General features: G+C 40.5%; 1 pseudogene across 1 annotated transcript in view; it reads right to left on the bottom strand.

Annotated features, from left to right (window-relative positions):
- Window positions 1-19925, bottom strand: part of LOC144113531 (protein PALS2-like) — a 58423-nt pseudogene that overhangs the window by 13131 nt on the left and 25367 nt on the right. The window contains exons 4-13 of the transcript XR_013310815.1: window positions 18235-18356; window positions 16578-16730; window positions 14895-15047; window positions 14734-14809; window positions 13685-13833; window positions 13468-13599; window positions 12416-12524; window positions 9871-9936; window positions 4227-4415; window positions 1472-1740 (exon numbers count right to left, since the gene is read on the bottom strand). The product of XR_013310815.1 is annotated as a protein PALS2-like (transcript). The remainder of the gene's footprint in view (window positions 1-1471; window positions 1741-4226; window positions 4416-9870; window positions 9937-12415; window positions 12525-13467; window positions 13600-13684; window positions 13834-14733; window positions 14810-14894; window positions 15048-16577; window positions 16731-18234; window positions 18357-19925) is intronic.

Genomic DNA, 19925 nt, shown 5'->3' with positions numbered 1-19925 from the left:
CCCGGAAGACAAGATTATGTCTGTCTCGAAAGCGGTGAAACCATCCTTCGGAGGCGACAAAATCTTCCACATTCATGCGCAGGGTGAAATCGACCGCCTTCGCCATGATAATTGGGCCGCTCAGTGGAATGTCTGCGCTTCTCATTTCCTTCACCCACGTGATCACAGCGGTCTCAATTTCCGGATACTTGGCTAATCGGAGCCTTTTTCTGTTGCTGGCGAAATCTTCGGCTTCGTAGGCATCCTCGATGGCCTTCCTATTTCGGACGTAGGTCGACAACGTGCTTGGTGGAATCCCGTGCTTCTTCGCGATTTCCACTTTGCTGGCCTAAAATTGCCACTTTCTCCTTCACCGTCTTCGCGCAGTATTTCCCACGCGAACACATCTCGCGGACACAAGCTCACAGCAAGCGGTGCGCAAAACGAGGGCTAAAACACTAAAACGTCATTCCTTGAAGCAGTCGCGGCAGGAAAGACTGGTTAGTACTTGTTCTAGCACCCTAGCGGCGCCCCGATGGTTGTGCCATCTATCGTTCTGCCGTGAAAGCTTCCAACGATGGTTTTCAACAGCGGCGCTTGGCGGCGCGCAGATCGAATTATGGGTGGCAGCATCAATTTTTGAGTGAATTAACGAGCTGTTACGCGCATAGACTTCTATGCACTGCGGACCGGACCACGATGACTATTTCGAATTATCCAAAATTTCGAATTAACGAGTTGTGAATTAACGAGCTTTCACTGTACTCTGTTTATGTGTACCTTCACGCGATTTGTGGAAATGCTCGCCAGCATTTGCATCCAAAATGCACTCCACAATACGCAGTGAAGTGCTGTACGCATTGATTTAGTTAATGTCGCTACACAAGTATAGGCTGCTGTATACACATGAAGGCCCTGACAAATGAGGGGCCATAGTGAGCAATCAATTCAAAAGGTAAAATCACTGTAGTGCACATACCACAGTTTCATTAAATGCACTTCAAAGCCATTGTTGCTAGCTATGTGCAAGTGTGATACAAGGTAAGTGGCCAATATTCAATTTCTGCAAATTACAAGAGCATCATGAGCCCATTTGGAATGAATATAGTGGCCTCAGCAGTAGCAAAACATCTTCGTCTATCAGAAGGTGCCACAAGAAGTCTCACAGTAATCTTTACATACTGCAGAGAACAAAGCAAGCCTTAAAACATCTGCAAAGCAGGTCAAAGAAATACAAGCCATATATTTGAACTAAAGGTACTTTCCACATGCCCCTTCCTTGGATACCTGTAAGCTGCGGGCTAAAAAATTGTTCTAATGCTTCATGAATAGCCAGATTACTTCAGCTTAGTCATAATCGGCACATTATGCTCCAATTCAGAAGGTAGTCCAGCAAAAGTGTCAAAGGCCTTGGAGACATAGAAACTATGTATGACAGCACAACAGTAAATACAACCTTAAGTTACTCTCAAGTGCAGCATAAGGGGCATACCTGGGGGCTGCAGTCCACCACGCACATCTTTCCGGAGCGGATGACTGCGCGCAGGGTGTCCAGTTTGGTGCCATACAGATGACCACTATGCTCACCCCGCTTGTGGTGTCCTTTCTTCGTTGTGTCCCGTTGTTTTATTGCGCTGTTCAAATATGAATCACCCCACTCAAGGTACTTGTTGTCAGCTATGTCTGCCTCCATTACCTCACGTGACACAAAGTAGTACACTTTGCCATCCGTTTCTGTCTCCCGGATTGGGCGAGATGTATCTGCATCGCCACATAATAAAACAGTTTTGTTAAAACCTGGTAAAAAAAGTCAAACTGCCATGAAAGTGAGTGGGTAGCCAAGTTTACATAGAGTACCTTGTATGTGAAACATAAAAATCATGTATCATCACAATCACACTCGATACTGAATTATACTTGACAGTGGAGGGTAGTTAACATTAGCACAACCATTTCAGACACTGCTAGTGACCATGTAATAAACAAAAATGCTTAATAAAAGCTCTTAACAAAATTACTAGCTATTGTTACTACTGTTTCACTTCAAAACTGAATTGAACACGTTTCTCATGGCCATAAAAAGCCTTAAAAACTGCCTGCTGTTATGAAGATAGACATATAATGTGTGTAGATACCTTCGTTACTTCTTTTTAATTTAGGTCAAAATTTTGGTTTGGCTAGTTGGTTCATTGCATCCTATCTTACGTGTGCCTTCTCATATCCTTATTTAGTTCTGCTTGCTTCATATGTATCCTTGTAATTTATTCAGCTAGTCGATAGTTCCACATACCAACCCATCAGAGGCATTACGTGGAATAACAATTCTTTTTACCCTTAGACTCTTGCTCCCCCTCCCAATTTACAATGAGCTAAACAAGCTCCTTCATTTCATTTAAATAAAGACACAATGATTTAATACGACACACTGTAACATAACAACAACAACTTACTGAAAAATAATGCTACTGCCCGTGTAAGGGTGGTATGTTTCCTATGAACACAATCCTGAATGCATTACAACTACTTGATGAAAGACAAGTTCTAGCCACAGCTTCTACAGCCTGTTAAAGGGACACTGAGGAGAACTCTATCATTTTTTTTTTTTAGCAAAATCTGATACTTCGGCATTTCATGGCTTTGTTGCCGCTTGTCGGGCGCGAAAGATGCATTTATTTCAAAGAAATTTGGATTCGAAGTTGAGAAAGTTTTTCCCGCCGCTCTGATTCAAACTCCAGAACTCTTATGAGGACACGGAGAACTCTTATGACGTCACAGAACGGAGTGACGTGATACGTGACGTAAACGCAGACTCCGTGATTTCTGACAGCTAGCGGTGCGGTGCGCAACCTTCCTTTGCCAGCCTCAGAGATTCGTGGCTTCCATGAAGTACGGAAATTTCCTCCAAGGTGGCGCCTCTTGTCCTAGGAAGTCATCACGCTTGTACTTGCGAGATTGGCCTGTGGCGGTGACACCTGTATTTTGGTTCTTGCTATTTTCTACATTACAAGAGCTTTGTTTTCAGTAAGAGTGGCGTTTTTGTGATCAGGAGCTGCTATTCTATCGATACAAGCCAACTTCAATTTCTCCTCGGTGTCCCTTTAAGCTCCTTTACAGCTGCATACTGTACACACAAAAAAAAAGTTCATGCAGTTTCACATCCAACATTCTGCCAGGCACTAGTGGAACATGGATAACATGCAGCCTTCTTACCTGTAAAAATCTTTGAATCCATTTGTTTCAAAATCTCCAACCGCAGAACATAAAAGTGGCTGTACTCGTAAACAAATTGTAAATTACAAACTGTGGGGTTTAACATCCCGAAGTGACACATGGGCTGTGAGGGACACTGTAGTGGAGCACTCTTGATTAATTTAGACCACTTAGGGTTCTTTCTTTAAAGGGACACTGAGTAGATGAGTAGAAATAGAAGTCAGCCAGTACTGATGCATTATCAAATGCTAGTCACAGAGATCACTCTTCCAGAAAACAAATCTTTTATAAATTAGAAAAGACCAAGAAACGAAATAGAGGTGTCACCACCACCGGCTTCTTTCCCAGGCAAACAGCCTTTTTTCCCCCAAATTCCAGACGCTATACTCCATCTCACAAGCCGTTTGCAGCACCGTGAAGGCTGCGGTGATCTGAGTCAATCAGAACAGCGTGTGCTGCAAAACGTGTTCCTCCGTGCCCCTAACCCCGCAACTGGTGGCTCCATCCCTAGGAAGGAAATAGCACCAGAGCACCGACACAGCGGATGCCACGTTCACGAATGATGGCAGACCACTTCGCAGCAGGCCTCCACAATGCTGTGTTCGTGTGGACTTTCTCTGCTAATTTATGCAGGGAATGAAATACTTGCTGCACTTTCAAAACACCATTCTGAACTGTCTTTTCAATTACTGAAATAACTGTTTGAGAAATAGTCCCAACACTACTCAAATATCCGAGGAACTATTTGTTGTCTTCCTTGGCCCTGACTGGATGAGAGCGCTCTACCTTTCACAGTGATGCAAACAGCTTGTGAGATGAGGTATAGGCTACTCTATCGTGTAATTCAATATAGTGATCAGGGAGTCCTTTTCCGGGTAGGGCGTCATGAGTTTAAATTGAGTGGCGGGAATATTTTCAATCTAATTTTCTCAGTAATAAATTCACCTTTATAGCCAGAAATAGCCACAGAAAAGAATTTCACTGAAAACAAAATTTTGATGCAGCTGTCCTCAAGTGTTCCTGTGCCCTGACATAGCAGAGCACATAAACAGAAAGCAACTTATGAGGAAGTGGTGTCCCAAAGCGTGCTGGATCGTAGCTAATAAGCTTGTTCTTCAGTGAACGTCTGCCAACACCCCGTGCTCCAACGAGAACTACTGTCTTCCGCTCAAAAGGCGGCATCCGGGCAACCTCTTCATACAACAGCAGCTCAGCTTTTTCAAACTCTAAATGGGCAAAAGAGCAGAAAGAAATAAACACAAGGACACCACACAAGAGTTAGAGACTATAGCTGTAGTTAGAAGTAGAAATCAATATCTTAAGTGTGAACTAAGTAATTTTTTAACATATTCCTCTAATACCTGTGAGACTTGAGACTTCGAAGACAGCCTAATGCCATGATGCAACATGTCATTGCAGCAAACACAGCACCTTGTAAAGGTGAAGTGGTACGTTAAGAAGCATTGACAAGTTGTAATTGAAGGGATGTTGTCTGCAGTGTAGTATGCTGTGCACAATACTGACGACACAGCATTGTAAACCCAGAAATATGTCGATCTGCTGGCAGCTTGCATTAATTGAAACTCGCTGCAGCCAGAGAATTTTGTTCACCAGAATTTGAATTACCCAAAGGATCATGCAAAAGGGGTCTAATACTTGCCACACAAATAGGTCCCACATGCAGTACATTTCAGCCCTCTCACAATTGCTTTCAGGAGTTAAAAATCAGTATCCCTGGTGATTTCATCCCAACACGCACCATATTTTTCAGAGTGATGAAAGTAGGAACCTGATATGGTATTGATGTCTTTTAAAAGTCTCGGAAGCTAGCAAGCACATGTCCTACAATTGCTATGCAAGCTGACTGTGCAAAGATGATGCCAGCAAAAGATGCAAAACAAGTAATATCACAGGAAAATTTTTCACCAGTTCTCAAAATGTGGCTCTCATCTTGCAGAGGGTCAGCCAGGAAGGTATAGTCACGAAATATTACAACTAGTGACGTGCCCCCCAAAAGCAGTGGATAGCAACACTCGGCACTGCAGTTACGAACATGCCGATAACAAAAGTGCCAGGTGTGTCAGCAAAGCACAGTGCCACGCCGTCCACACACTGATTTTCACCGCTCTGGTGATGTCATTGTGCTGATCTTTTTTACTCGCGACTGTACGTTAAGGTCGAATTATTAGCATTCAGCGCCACTAAAGATGACAAAAATATGCACACTTCGCAAAGTTTTACTGCAGCTACTCATGCCATCCCATGTTTCATGAAGCTGAGATTCTTACACAATCACCAAAACCAATGCGCGCAATTGATCCTTGAGGCTTACCCCACAGCCAAAGAACAGAAAGCAATGTTCAGTCAGAATTTGGTGGTGGCTGGCAGATGAAAAAAATAATAGATGATTTAGCACGGTTGGGCCAAATGCAAATTAGGTGCACTAGCGCTTGGTTTTCACTTCAGTGTCAGTTTTGGCTCGAGGCATGGTTTTCAACGTCAAGCAGGCTTCAGACAAAGATTTGGCGAAATCAGTGAGTGGCTAAAAAATTATGGGGCCGCTTAATGCACCTAAAGAGGGCAATGCGATAGCAGTGTGTTCTGGATCCATTGGGCACGGATGGAAGTTGATGAAGAAGATGACATCCAAAGCATGGCGTGAGAGACTAGCAGTTTAAACGTGCGGGATGTTCAGCTGCGGCTATGGCGTAGTGCTCTAATGCAGTGGCCAGAGTTGCTGATCTGTTTGCATTGCTGCAGATTCGAAAGCCACTCGTGGCCCTAAACTGTTTTATTTTAGTTCATTTTATTTCAGTTCAAGAAGGTTTCAAACAAAGATCAGCGAAATCGGTGAGTGCTTAGTACTTAGTGCTTGAGCACTAAAAGTACCTTGCCTACACCACCATCAACGTTGTTGACCGCTGCTGGAACTTTGCTTTCTTCCAGTCTGCACATGTTCTAACATGCTTTCGCTTTCCACCCCTGCCCCTTGTGAATATATAGAGGGTGATATTTTGAAAAATTGATTTCTGAGGAAAGGAAAATGGCCTAGCAATTGTCTCACGTCTCTGTGGACACCTGAACCGCTCTGTAGGGGAAGGAAGGAAGGTGGGAGTGAAAGAAGGAAGAGAGAAAGAAGTGCTGTAGTGGAGGGCTCCCGAATAATTTCGACCACCTGGGGATCTTTAAACATTGCAGAGCACACAGGTGCCTTTTGCGTTTCCGCCTCCATCAAAACACAGCCACTGCAGCTGGGTTCGACCACGGGTACTCTGGCTCACTGATTTCTTTTAACATTTGCAGATTTTTATTTTTAAGACTGTGTGAGATACGTCAGTGCTGTTTGTGCAAGTGGATTGTACAGCAAGGAGGACATTATACACCGGGTGTCCCAGCTAACTTCAGCCAAGGGTTAAAAAATAAATTAATAGAGCCAGGCGAGCGAAACCAGTTGCATATTGGCAACAGCCATCTTGTGCACCACAGGCAAATTTTCCCACAATTAATTAATAGTTTAACTAAGTTTAATTATCTAATTTAAAAATATTGACTTTAGATAATGAACTGCATTTGAAGAGTTGTACAGCACGTTCTGAAACCCTCATTCCATCACTTACGATAAGGAAACCCCCACACGCATGTCTTTTTTTCCCAGCTCCAAAGAAAGCCCACGAAATACAAAAATAAACCACATGACTAACGCATTCGTGCGTTCACGATCATGCTGCTCTCAAGTGTGGTTTGAGCAAACGAAATCACCTGCAACTCTGACCCGGCGGCCCCTCAGCAGCGACAGGCCGATATCTTCGCGGTGGTTTCTCGTCTGCGTTAGCCAGTTGGCACACATGACGGTGCGAGTTGCCGCCGCTAACATATCGGCCTGCCGCTGCTGCAGGGCCGCCGAGTCAAAGCTGCACGTGATTTCAATTGCTCAAATGACGCTTGAGAGCAGCACGATCATGGCGTGCGAATGTGTTAGTCACGTGGTTTATTTTTGTATTTCGCGGGCTTTCTTTGGAGCTGGGAAAAAAAAGACACCATTGAGGGTTTTCTTAGCGTAAATGATAAAATGAGGGTTTCTGAACGCGCTCTACAACTCTTCAAATGCAATTTGTTGTCTAAAGTCAATATTTCTTAAATTAAATAATTAAACCAACTATTAATTATAAGCAAAACAAAAATTGCCTGTGGTGCTCAAGATGGCTGTCACCAATATGCAGATGGTCTCACTCGCCTGTCTCTAATAATTTATTTCTTAACCCTTGACTCAAGTTAGCTGGGACACCTGGTATACTTGATATAGATCAATAATTAGATGACTAATTAACTATAATTAGTTGTTTTTATTTGATTTCAGGAGGCAAGGTTATACTACAAAGCTGGAGACCACCAGCATCTAAGGTGAGTCTTGTTTTTAAATTTTCTTAATTGGCAATGTGGTTCGAAATGTCGAATGTCAGAAATATGCACATGCAATATCGTTGAGTTGTCCTTCCATCAATGCATGTTTACTTCGATCGCATTTGATGCGTTTGTGTATTTGATACTGTAGAAGTTAACTTGATTTCAGCGACGATACCACACGAAGTGACGCCATTTTGTAACTATGCAATTAGGGAAAGCCAACTCAACAAGCTTTCAAATGTGTATTTTTGATGTTCAAGTTTCGGACCACACTGCCGATTAAGAAAATTTGAAAACAGGGCTCACCTCTGATGTTGACAGCCTTCAATTTCGCAATATAACCTTGCCCCTGATTATAAAAAATAAAAGTTTATTAACTAATTTTAGTAAATTAGTCTTGTAATTATCAATCCACATCAGGTACATAATGTTCACCTAGTTGTACAATTTGCCTGCATAGACTGCACTGACATATCTCTTACAGATTTAATTTAAAATAAAAATCTGTAAATGGTAAATGACCCTTCAGTTGATAATCAATGCAACTCGTGTTCTCATTTTTCAAATATAACACATTTTCCTCTGATTCTGCCATCCTGCATGACTGCTACGTGCTGTGCTTGTATTAGCGAAGCTCTTTTTCAGTACAAATGACATGCTCACTAAAAAAAACTATTTATTTATTTATACAGGTTCCTACAGAGCCCTCCTGGGCATTAGTGTAGAGGAAATGCATGAAACGAGTACAGACATTCCGTGAGCCTTCAAAACAACTAACAACGCCAGGACATCACAACTGCACCTTAATTTTTTCTGCAACTTGGTGCGAAGAGAGTAGCAGATAGAGAAAAGGGAGAGCACTTGGTTTACCCCACATGTGCACACTGTGCATAATCCTAAATCAGCCGCTTTTATACAGACCCCACATGGTGGCTCAGTAGTTAGGGCGCTCAGCTGTTGATCCAGAGTATCCAGGGTTCGAACTCGACAGCAGAGGCTGCATTTCGATGGAGGGGAACCCGTGTGCAAAGATCCCCAGGTGGTCGAAATTATTCTGGAGCCCTCCACTACGGCACATTATTCTGGAGCCCTCCACTACAGCACCTCTTTCTTCCTTTCTTTTCTCAGTCCCTCCTTTATCTCTTCCCTTATGGGGCCCATTCAGGTGTCCTCCGATGTGATGTGTGAGACAGATACTGCGCCATTTCCTTTCCCCAAGAAACCAATTTTTAACTTTCAATTTTCAATTTTTTTATGCAGAAAACTAACCTCAATATGACAATATACATAAGGTGAGAATTTTTTTTCTGTTTGCTTTGGCCACGACTGTTTTTTCCCTTACTATGCAAAGCAGTTCTGCACCAACAGCCATGGAGGAAAACAAAAAAATCAATGCCAGATATGTTTCACTGTCTATGCATTTACGATCACAGGTAAAAGTCAGAACAAGGAAGCGGCTGACAACTGCTGCATGGTCAGGCAAGCAAATACTTTACATACACATACAGGCACATACAGGCATATTCTAGATGCATGCTTTCTGAGCTTGTTGGGATGCTTAGAAACTACTCAGTGGGGTCAGTAATGAGCTTCTCTGAGTTGACGATGACAGCGAATTCTGACTGAATCATAACTCACAGTTTCTTGGCTTAAGAGTGAGCATAGTCAGACAACAGCGCAGTGAATGAGATATGTTAGCATTGCTTGCAGATGGAAATGGCAGATGGTAATAGTCAGGCTGCAATGAGTGTACCACCAGACAACAGCTATGTGTTCACAGGCACTTGCAAGTGCTCCAGAAATTCACAGTGCATTCTTGTTGCGCAGTATCTCAAAGCATATATATATATATGAGCAATAGGAATGTGGCACTTTCACTATAATGGTTCCAGCACATCAGCCAGCTGAGCCGACTGTTATGATGAGTACGTGAGTAAACAATACTGACAAAACTAGAAAATCTGATCGTTATAACCGATTATCGTTATATTTGTACCGGCAAAAAAAAGCAAAAAGAACACACCCAAATTATTCTCCCATGCATTTATACACATAGGGCCATTTACATCCTGTAAGCCAAAAGGTGTTGCTTTCAACCACAAAAAAATACCTGCATTGCCAAAAAACAAAAATCTTGACTCTAAATCGCCATTTTGGTGGCCTTTTCGAGGGGCGGTGTGACTGAATCATATTAAGGTTTCGCTGTGCACATCTAACTCAACTCTCGTGCCTGTGAGTATAAATTAAAAACAAACACAAGCAGAAATGCAAGCATACCTGCTGATGCCTTGCTCTCATATTTTGTTTTTCTCTTCTTTTTAGTAATCTTTGTACCACACATTTCTGGAAAGAGATGGATACAGATAATATTATGTCAAGCACACATTTACTACCTGGCTACAGAAACTATTTTTGCATTAGAACAACGATAAAATTAAGCAAGCTTTACTTCACAGACTACTACTGGTCACACAACTAACATGTTATAAACCAACACTTCTGTAGGAAATGGCCCAAAATATGTTGCACTATCACATAGAGACAAGAAATAAGCTTAAATAATACTGCAAGTCTACTGGTGACATGAGTGTGTATAAAATGCACTGAAAACAAAACTAATCAAGGCCTGTGGTAGAGTGCTTTCAAAGACACAGTGTACATTAACAAGAAACCGCAAGGCATACGCTTACAGTATCATGCCCCAAAAGTTTGATTTGTAATGACCAACATCAAAATTGAGCTGTTTGCTGCACAAAACTCATACATTTTTAGTTTTTCACTGCTTTGATGTTCATAACATTTGTACACTGTAAAAATAAAAAAATGACAAAAAATATCTGCAGCAGCTCCTTAGGATGTTCCAAATTTCATATTTAGATCGCCAAGGAGCAGCACCTCCTTTTCCTCATATCCCACACACACATCATACACAGCAAGCCAACACACTGAAACCAAAGTAAATAATGCAAACATTTAATAGCGGTACGATGCACTAGAATTCTATAATTTCAATATTAACAGCTGTAAGTATATGATGAGAATGTACTCCACCAGAAATTATCTACCAGAATAAGTTCTGTCTACAGGAAATTAGCAATTTCATGCTGAAATGAAAGTAGGAAACTTGCAAAAGAAAAGCATAACTAGGAGCAAGGAAAGTTAACTGCAACCTATTTCATACAACATTCATGTTTTTACAAATGGTATAACTCATCACTGTCAAAATATTCCCTGCAAATGTATCTTGAATTTATTAGTATCTTTTTTAACTTTTTATGTTTACTACATTTTTCTATCTCATCCCCGCACAAGTCACAAGTGAGAACAAAAAGGCAAAAATACAAAACAAATATTATAAAACTGCCCAAAACCTCACCAATGATATATGCAGATGCCGACACAAGTCTTGTTCATTGCATAAATGGACGGGCCCTCAGTACCACACATAAACACTGCTGTTTAAATTCAGTACAAACATCATATGGCATCTGGTACCCCCCCCCCAAGAAAAAACTTTTGTTCTCTAACTCTCACTATAGAGTCTGTCCAAATTTTCTCAACGTTTTCCATAGCAACCATAAAGTTGCTAGTGCTCAAGTATGAGCACCCCTTCCACGATGGCATTTAGGACAATGAATCACAAACCACTGTGATGAAACAGCGGTCACTGAGAGCAGCAGCTCAAGCAACAACATGAATCAATCTAAAGAGGAATGGCGTCAATGACTGCTCATGCTGCAAGCACATGTTTTTAACTACATAATACTGCAATGCCGAGTTTTGGTTTGGTTTATGGGGATTTAACGTCCCAAAGCGACTCAGGCTATGAGGGACGCGCAATGCCGAGTTTTGCCTCTGACTAAAGCACTGCCCATGTTATAGCAATTAAATTTAACATTTCAAAACATCCTTCAAATCTGTGCATACATCCCCATTGAATTTACAACCTTCAGGTGCTTAGATTGTAGTGAACAAAACATTTGTACCACAAATAAACTGTGCAATGCAGTATCCTTAGCTTTCCAAAACAATAAAATACTACAAAGTTTCGCCATGTATTGCTTCAAGCACATTTAGACAAATATTTTCATTTCACCATTTGTTTGCAATGCTTGACCCAACAGAAAGGTAAATGCAAACATAAAATGATATAAAAACCAAACCAATGTAGCCACAGTTGAGGCAAGCTTAACACTGCACACTCCTTTTATAAAGAAAAAGTGTGAAACAAAATTTGCCATCATGCTTGCTCAGAGCACCTGTCAGCCAAGCTCGAACTAGTTGTAAGGTGGTCTGCACATTTGAGATCCAATAGCTGTCAACCAGAAACGGCAGAGCTCCAAACCACTGAAGTGCAGTGGTTGCACACCATTGTAAAACACTGGCAGCTGGCTGAAACCTAGGAATGAAGCTTTCATTGTCATGCAGCTTTAGCTACACAACAATAATGGATTCCCCTCTAGTTTGGGGAACTTGAGTGTTAATTCTACACCTATTTAAAATCACAAAAATCCTTACATTACAGGAGGGAAACTGGGAAACTTTGCAGCTATGCAAAACACACTAGTACCTGCCTATAATGGTTAAAGCCTGCTCATGTCAAAATAAAATACTGCATGACAACAGTATGCAGTCCAGCAAAATGAATTTAAATCTAAATGCAAAATCTTGACTGCGAACAGGCTCGTGCGAGCAACAAGTTGACAATACTACTTAAAACAGGTACTATGCACATGTGAAATTAAAATGCAAAAATACTTTCATTGCAGTCCTCAACACCTGTGACATATCTGTCTCATGAAAAGCAGCAATTAATGCATACTTGTCTTTGTTGCATAGTCATACTCTGGCCGCACAAAAGCTCGTCTTCGTTCCTCAAGTTCCTGAGATGGGATAAGGCCTGCCGGACCTGAAGCAGATACTCTTCTTGCCTGTGTAAGCAAAGAATGACACATGAAAACCTTCAGGCTTTGTAATCAAACAAATATATTAAAATTAGTCACAATAAAAACAACTACAAAAATAATCAAAAAATACAATTCAAATCTAAGCCAACAAGCTGATAGCATAATTGTTTTAACAGAGATACTTTAACAAAGTAGTAGATTCAACCTGATGACACTTATCAATTCAAATGCAATTAAGATCCGCTTAATCTGGCACCACGAAACCTCATGCCAGTCTGCCTGATCTTTGACATGTGCACTTTGTTTATTGACTTTAGAGCCCAGCTAATGAACTGATTCATCATGCACTGCAGAGACAAAAAAAAAAGTGAAAGATTAGCCTCAGTAGTTCAGACATGTCCCCTATTCTAGAGTCATTGTGGCCAAAAAAAAACTGTTGTGTACATATGAGTTGTGAGTGTTGTGAATAAACCAAAATGCTCACTTCAGCACGTTCCCTATAAAGCACTCACTTCTGTAGTGCTGCTGCTTTTCTGAAATATTATGTGGAATTTTAGCAAACTACAACAATCTAGCAAGAATAAAAGAAACTGCAGGTTTAAATGAGCTCGTACGTATCACCACCTGATGCCTGACATCTGACGAGACATGCATCACTGGCATGCTGGTGTCTAGCAGAGTCGTCGCATTGTGAAGCATAAATGCTCAAAAAACTCCAGAGGCAATCAAAGCAGCAGCAGTTTCAGCACTCTTGTGGGCAGATTACAGCTCTGCGTGTATAGCAAAGGGTAAAAAAACTGTTTGCCAGGAAGCAGCCTTTTTTATTTTGCCCGATTCATCATTGATTACGCAATAAAAAAAAGGAAGATTAAACCAAGCAAAAAAATTGATTGCTGGCTCACTTGTGACCAGTAGATGTGCTGAAAGAGAGGTGCATGAATACTTCAGACTATAATTTTGTACCTACCTGCCACCAGTTTGGATCCTCCTGATTGAGCCCTTGCAGGATGTCACCCTGCTTGAATGGCAACCCAATTTATTTACATGGTAGAAGGGTATGTTTAGATGGCTCATATGTGTACAGTGCTTTCACAAAACACTGCAAAATAAAGTACCATTCAAGCACACACACAAAAAAAAAGCCTCACATTTGTAATATGTCAGTTGATGTCACAGACACATACCTGAAATGTTGGCAGGTTGTCGTGATATGAGGGGAGGATTTTGAATGCAACACTGCCTTGGGCCTTTTTCAGTTGCAGCTGCAGCTGCTCAGGCGTGTGAACTGGCACTCCATTGACCTCCAAGATTGTATGACCAACATGTAACAACCCTGAAATATAAGCAAGGTGTCCACAATACTAAGTTGCATTCCCTTTAACACAACAAAATGTGAATGTTCTGAAAGTTCCTTTTAAAAGTAACCATGAGGAAACACAAACTGAATGTTCTAAATGAAATAACTAGTGCAGACATGCCTTCCTCTGTTGAACATTCAGTGTATGTCATGACATGAGGTTTATACTTAGCATGCCTTTACCACACTTTACAGTTAAGCATGCTTTGACCTTCACACCTCAACCTATATTGAAATTGAAAACAGAAAATGCAGTGAGGGCAAACTTTTTTGGTAAGCTTGTTCATCTCTTTCCTCACAGCAGGGTTCAGATGTCCAGTAAGACATGAGACCATTCCTATACCTTTCCTTTCCTCAAAAACCAATTTATTTATTATTTCAACATAAGTTACCGCTTGAAAAAAAAAAAGTCACACAAGAACTTAAAAAGGCAAAATACATTATCATGAATACCACTAAAAGGCATAAAACACATATCCAAATCAGAAAAGTAGCTATGATATTACTTTTAGTTCTTTAGGGACTAACAGACTTCCGGACCTTCCTTGTGCAATATGGTTTCATGTGATTTGAGGATTCTTTTCTACTTGTTACTAGCTCTAATCTTTTCCTTTTGTGGAACAATAATGAATACCAGAATGGTAGTATTTCCTAACAGACAGCAAATACTACCATTCTGGTATTCATTATTGTTCCACAAAAGGAAAAGATTAGAGCTAGTAACAAGTAGAAAAGAATCCTCAAATCACATGAAACCATATTGCACAAGGAAGGTCGGGAAGTCTGATACTGCCATAAGCATCACAATCAGTCAGTCAAGAAATCTACTTCAAATCCTAGCATCTAGTGAAAAAGAAAGCTTGCACTCAAACTCACCTTGCCTATCAATGATTCCACCAGCAAGGATGCGAGCTATCATCAAATTGTCATCCTCAACTCGTACCGTTATCCCCTGAAAACATTAAGCAAAAGCACCTCTATACCACATGTGTGCAGAATCACAAAAGCAGCAAGCTGGAAATGAAACAGCCACTCACCAAGGGTTCATCATCATTCTTTCTGATTCCCACCATCCTGATAGTGTCATTCAGGGTCTCAGGTGCCATTGCTGGTGCCTCCTTCTCAAGTGCTAGTGGTTTAGCAGGTTCATAGCTCTTTGTAGCTACAGCATCATGGGCGTTGAGCAAGGCCTACCATGAACAAAAGGAGAACCATCAAAAACAAAATACAAGAACTCACTGCAGTCTAACTCCAAATGCTCATTTGGTAGTAATTTTTATCCCTCTAGCTTTCACTGTTTTTCTTGATGCATATATTAAGAATGGTAAATTTATAAGCAAGGTAAAGTGTTTTACAATTTTGATCTCAATAAACCCTGAAGACACATATGGCACGATTTTCCAGTAGCTTTTTTTACAAATTCTGCGACTAATGCAACACTTATTGCAGAGAATTGTCAACACTCTGTTATTTAAAAGATGTGAAACAAAAGAAACCTTGCAGGTAGATTTATTATGTGAACCTATAAGCAAAGGTAAAAACCCCCTTCTCTGCTTTGAACAAAATTTTATCCCTGAAGTGACAAATCTGTTATATTAATTACATCTCTTTCACTTAGGGCATTACTGAATGACAAAAATGAGTAATAAACAAAGAATGTCAACAGATAACACCAACTGGGTCACTACTGAAGTTTGAAGCTGAGGAGGCAATACATTTTTATCACTCATGGGCATACTCAAAAAACAATGCCAAACACCCCAAGATGCACCCGAAGTGACCGTCTAATGAATTAAAATTCATAATAAATACAAGGGTGCCCAACCAACAGGTTATAACTATTCATGGTGATACAGCAGATTCAATTATAGCCCCTAGCAATAACTGAACATACCAAACATTTTTCATATTGGACAGACAAGTAAGAGCCCCAAATTAGTTCCTGTGCACTCCAAAGGTAACAAAGTGCAGTTTATCAAATATGAAGGGCTAAGCAGTCATGGAGACTGCATTGTTCCAATATTCTCTAAGGTTCTCCATTTTTCAAATAAAAAAAAAAGCGAATATAAAAAATTTCCGCAAGGAAGACTTCTCACACATATTCAGCATCGCTGCAAAAGTGGCAGAGCTCACACTCAAAAGCAGGCACAACACTACATGTAGCATACAAGCGTGGAAGAAATGGCGGAACTTTCGCAAGTTTTTCCCCAACACTGGCCTCATTTAGAACACTGCGCTCGGCCACATTACTGGTGGCTCACGTTTCTGGTTAAGCTTGCGGGTGCATTGACTGCCGTTGTAGTCTGTGACTTTGTGCTAGCACCAGCCTTTAAAGCCAGTTTTACACTTAATTTTTATAGAAGAAAAAAAAAACAAGACCCTTTCAAAAATCTTTTTAAGCTTCATTAGAAAACCTGCTTATCAAAAGAAACAAAGATTCACTTCTTGCTTACCTTGGCCATGAACAACTGCCATGAATCAATTCAGTTGGTGTATTTACACTATTGCAACAAAAGTTAAGAAACGCCCATTTGCAGTTTCACAACAGCTATCCAAATGCAATGCCAGGCCACAGAGGACAACACCAACCTCAAGCACACAGCCCACTAGGCTTGACAAAAGAGTGTGAAACTACACCAGGGGTAAGACATGCAATATATATTTTTCACTGTTGTCAATAAGGCCAGACACTAAAGAATAATTTCAAGAAAGAGCCATACTGAGAAGTGAGGACCACTAAGAATGTTGGCGAGCTCTTGGGCGTCACGACCACTGACTCTACGGCAAGCCTGGCAGACATCCCTCAAAAGTTCTACATTGTTTGTGGAGACAGGCTTGAAAGTGGTAGTTTTCTCTTCAAGATGATCTTGGACCTGGTAGACAAAGAAAGAAAATTTAACTGAATTTATCAACTTTACATGTATTTCACAGCAACAGAACCGACCAACTTTATTTACGGCTCATAATGGATGTCACCGTAACACCTAATAACCAAATATTGATGCTAAAGATCAAAACGATGCCAAGTAATTGTGCTTTGTTTTTGTACCGTGATACACCAGGAACTTCTTCATGTAAGGTTACAGCTGGAACTTTCATTTTAAATAACACGCTGGGGTTACCTCCTCAACTCATTTTGGCTAACCACTCACCTGAATACCATTAGCACTTCAAATGCTATACATATCCTCAGTCAGCATACAAGGTATCACATTGATCAGTGCACATTTTGTTGACATCGACCTCCTCCATAAACTTTTTAATATTAAAAGTCGACCAGTTCTCATTACACTGAAAAACTATGCAAAAATAAATATACCATGGTACTGGCTCTTACGCCAAACTGCGAATACCAGTACGCCAATGTGTTTCTGACATTTCTAGACCTTTTCCGAATCAGAAACTCTTAACAGTGCCTCAGAAATTACATTGATGCTATTTCTGAGGCACTGGCCCCACTCTAAAATTAATTTTCTCATGACTACTGTCTGGTGAAAGACTCTCCATATCTATGAATGTAACATCATGTAAATGATTTCAACAAGTAACTTCAACCTCATCTCAAACACAGAAGGCAACATATCAGCAAAAGGGTAAAAAATAGCAGAAAAGAAAATGAATGCAAAATATTTTTCTACCTGCTGTTCACTGATGTCTTATTCTTCTGCACAACTCCAGAACAGTAACACATGATTAGCACAGCACTACATAAAAAAATACTCAAGTGCGCAATATAAAGTCTTCACAGCATAAAATGAAAGAAAAAAGCAAGAGGAACACACACGTCTTTTGCCTTCATACTTTTGTGCTGCAAACACTTGATATTATGGATCTTAAAAAACTGGTCCAAGCAACTTTCCTGCTTGAGTACAATGATGACAGCATGTTGAGCTAGCAAGCACAGGATGAAAACAATGTAATTTGTGCCTCATCAAAAACCTTATTACAATGCTGAAATGCATTCAGAATGCCTCCATTCTATGCAACTAACTGGACTTAGCAAAGATCAGTAAAAATAAATGAATTAGCACAATGTACCTAAACTGCTCACTAATAACAACCACAGCGATGATGTAGACAATATGACCATGATAATAAATGCCATGCCAATTACACTCTTTTAGCTTTCTGACAGAGAGAGGGCAGTGACTCCAATGCCTTGTACAACATGCATAGATGCCCAGCTGCAAGGGACGTTGCTATTAACATGCAAAATGCCAGCCTATGAAGTTGCAGGACGTAGCTTTTTTCAACTTCCTCGAATTTCGCTGATCACTATTCCAAGTTAAACAAAAACTCGAAAGTAGTAATAAAATGTTGAATGCCCTTATGATGATAAACGACAAGATGTGACAAAAATTTATGAAAGTGCCATACCTGCACTAAGCAGCTCATGACAGGCGATTCCATGAGACCTTTGAGAAAAATGAGGTCAGTGTCCCGAACACCCACACGTCCATTGAGGTCCTCGATGTTTTCCCTGACATGCTGAAAGGCAGCTGAAGAATAAAGTAAAAAAGACTGAATGACTGCTTTAGCAACTCGAGAACAGGAAAATTTGTTAAGTTTTCAGCAGTGGTTACAAATGGTTACCAAGGCAATTATCACAAAACTATGTGATAATTATAGCAAAAGACAGATTTTACACCAAAAATGAAGAAGATATGAAGCTTAGATCATTTCTTTTTCATTTGTGGTTGTCATCCTAAATTTTTCTTAATTCATTGAATGCTTAAGTCGCATACATTTTAAATAATGGAAGCGCCATAGATTGCCTTTAATGTATCTAGCTGCCATAATGTGCACTACATTCACATGCCATATGCACTTTTGCACCTGACCACCACCACATAACAGATTGCTATATTCATAAAATGAATATATATCCAGCCTAGGATTGGATTGCAAAACATTTATTTCGTCAGAAGGCAAAATGCAGATGATCCGATTTAACCAGATTAGAATAAATGACATGTTCAAACAGTTTACACGGGACACTCGTTAATGATATGGGTCTGTAATTAAGAGCACAATGAGCATCACCAGACTTGAATATTGGTACCACCTTACAGTCCCCGGGTAGCTTTCCTGAATTCAAAGATTGCGAAAACAGTGCACACAAGTAAATGGAAGAATAAACACTTGTATTCTTTAAAAATTTAGAATTTATGTCGTCGATTCCCGAAGACGAAGAAATTTTGAGATTATTAATTAGACTTTCTATACCAAGACTGTCAAACACAATCGGGTCCATTAATGGATTCTGCACAGGCTGAAAAGAGGGCAGAGAAACAGATGATTGCTGTAAAAAAGTATTTGAGAAGGCGTCGTTTAGCACTTGAGGGCATTCTGATGAAGGAATGGCTGCGCCGCTTCTATCGTTCAGAGCTATTGCTTTATGCTTGGGACCAGAAATGATGTTCCAAAATTTTTTGGCATTATCAATCAACAAAAACGGAAGCGTACTCTGGAAGAAAGCCTGCTTGGCGCTTCTTAAGGCTTTTCGATACTCAGATGTTATGGCACGATACACATCCCAGTGATCAGGGCAACCGGTGGTTTTCGCTCTACGATAAACTCGTTTTTTTTACTTAAAAGGCGTTTTAATGCGGCAGTGAACCACGGGGAACGTTGCTTGCCTGATATGACGCGTAAAGGTATGTGTTTTTGGACGAGAAAATGAACTTTTTCTTTAAAAAGGCGCCAGTTCATTTCCACAGTACGGTTATAAAAGTTTGGCATGCACTCTCCTAAGAAGATTTCGAGTTCAGCGTTAATCGACGGAAAATTTGCCATTGTATAAACTCTGATATATTTGGGATTCGGTCGCACACGTGTGCTAGTATCTTTAAGGTCAAACTGGATGAAGGAGTGGTCACTGAGGCCTGGTAGAAATGCCAATGAATGAACTAGCTATGGAAGCGTAGTTAGAACAAGATCAAGAATGTTAGCGCTAGTAGTGGGGATACGGGTTGGCTGGGTAATGAGCTGAGAAAAATTGAAGTCAGTGCACAGATTTATGAAGCCAATCGACTCAGGTGACGAATCCAGAGTGGAAGGGAACGCGC

This window comes from Amblyomma americanum, chromosome 1 (genome assembly GCF_052857255.1).
Source record: "Amblyomma americanum isolate KBUSLIRL-KWMA chromosome 1, ASM5285725v1, whole genome shotgun sequence".
Classification (NCBI taxonomy): Eukaryota; Metazoa; Arthropoda; class Arachnida; order Ixodida; family Ixodidae; genus Amblyomma; species Amblyomma americanum.
This window is presented reverse-complemented; position numbering and strand designations above follow the sequence as displayed.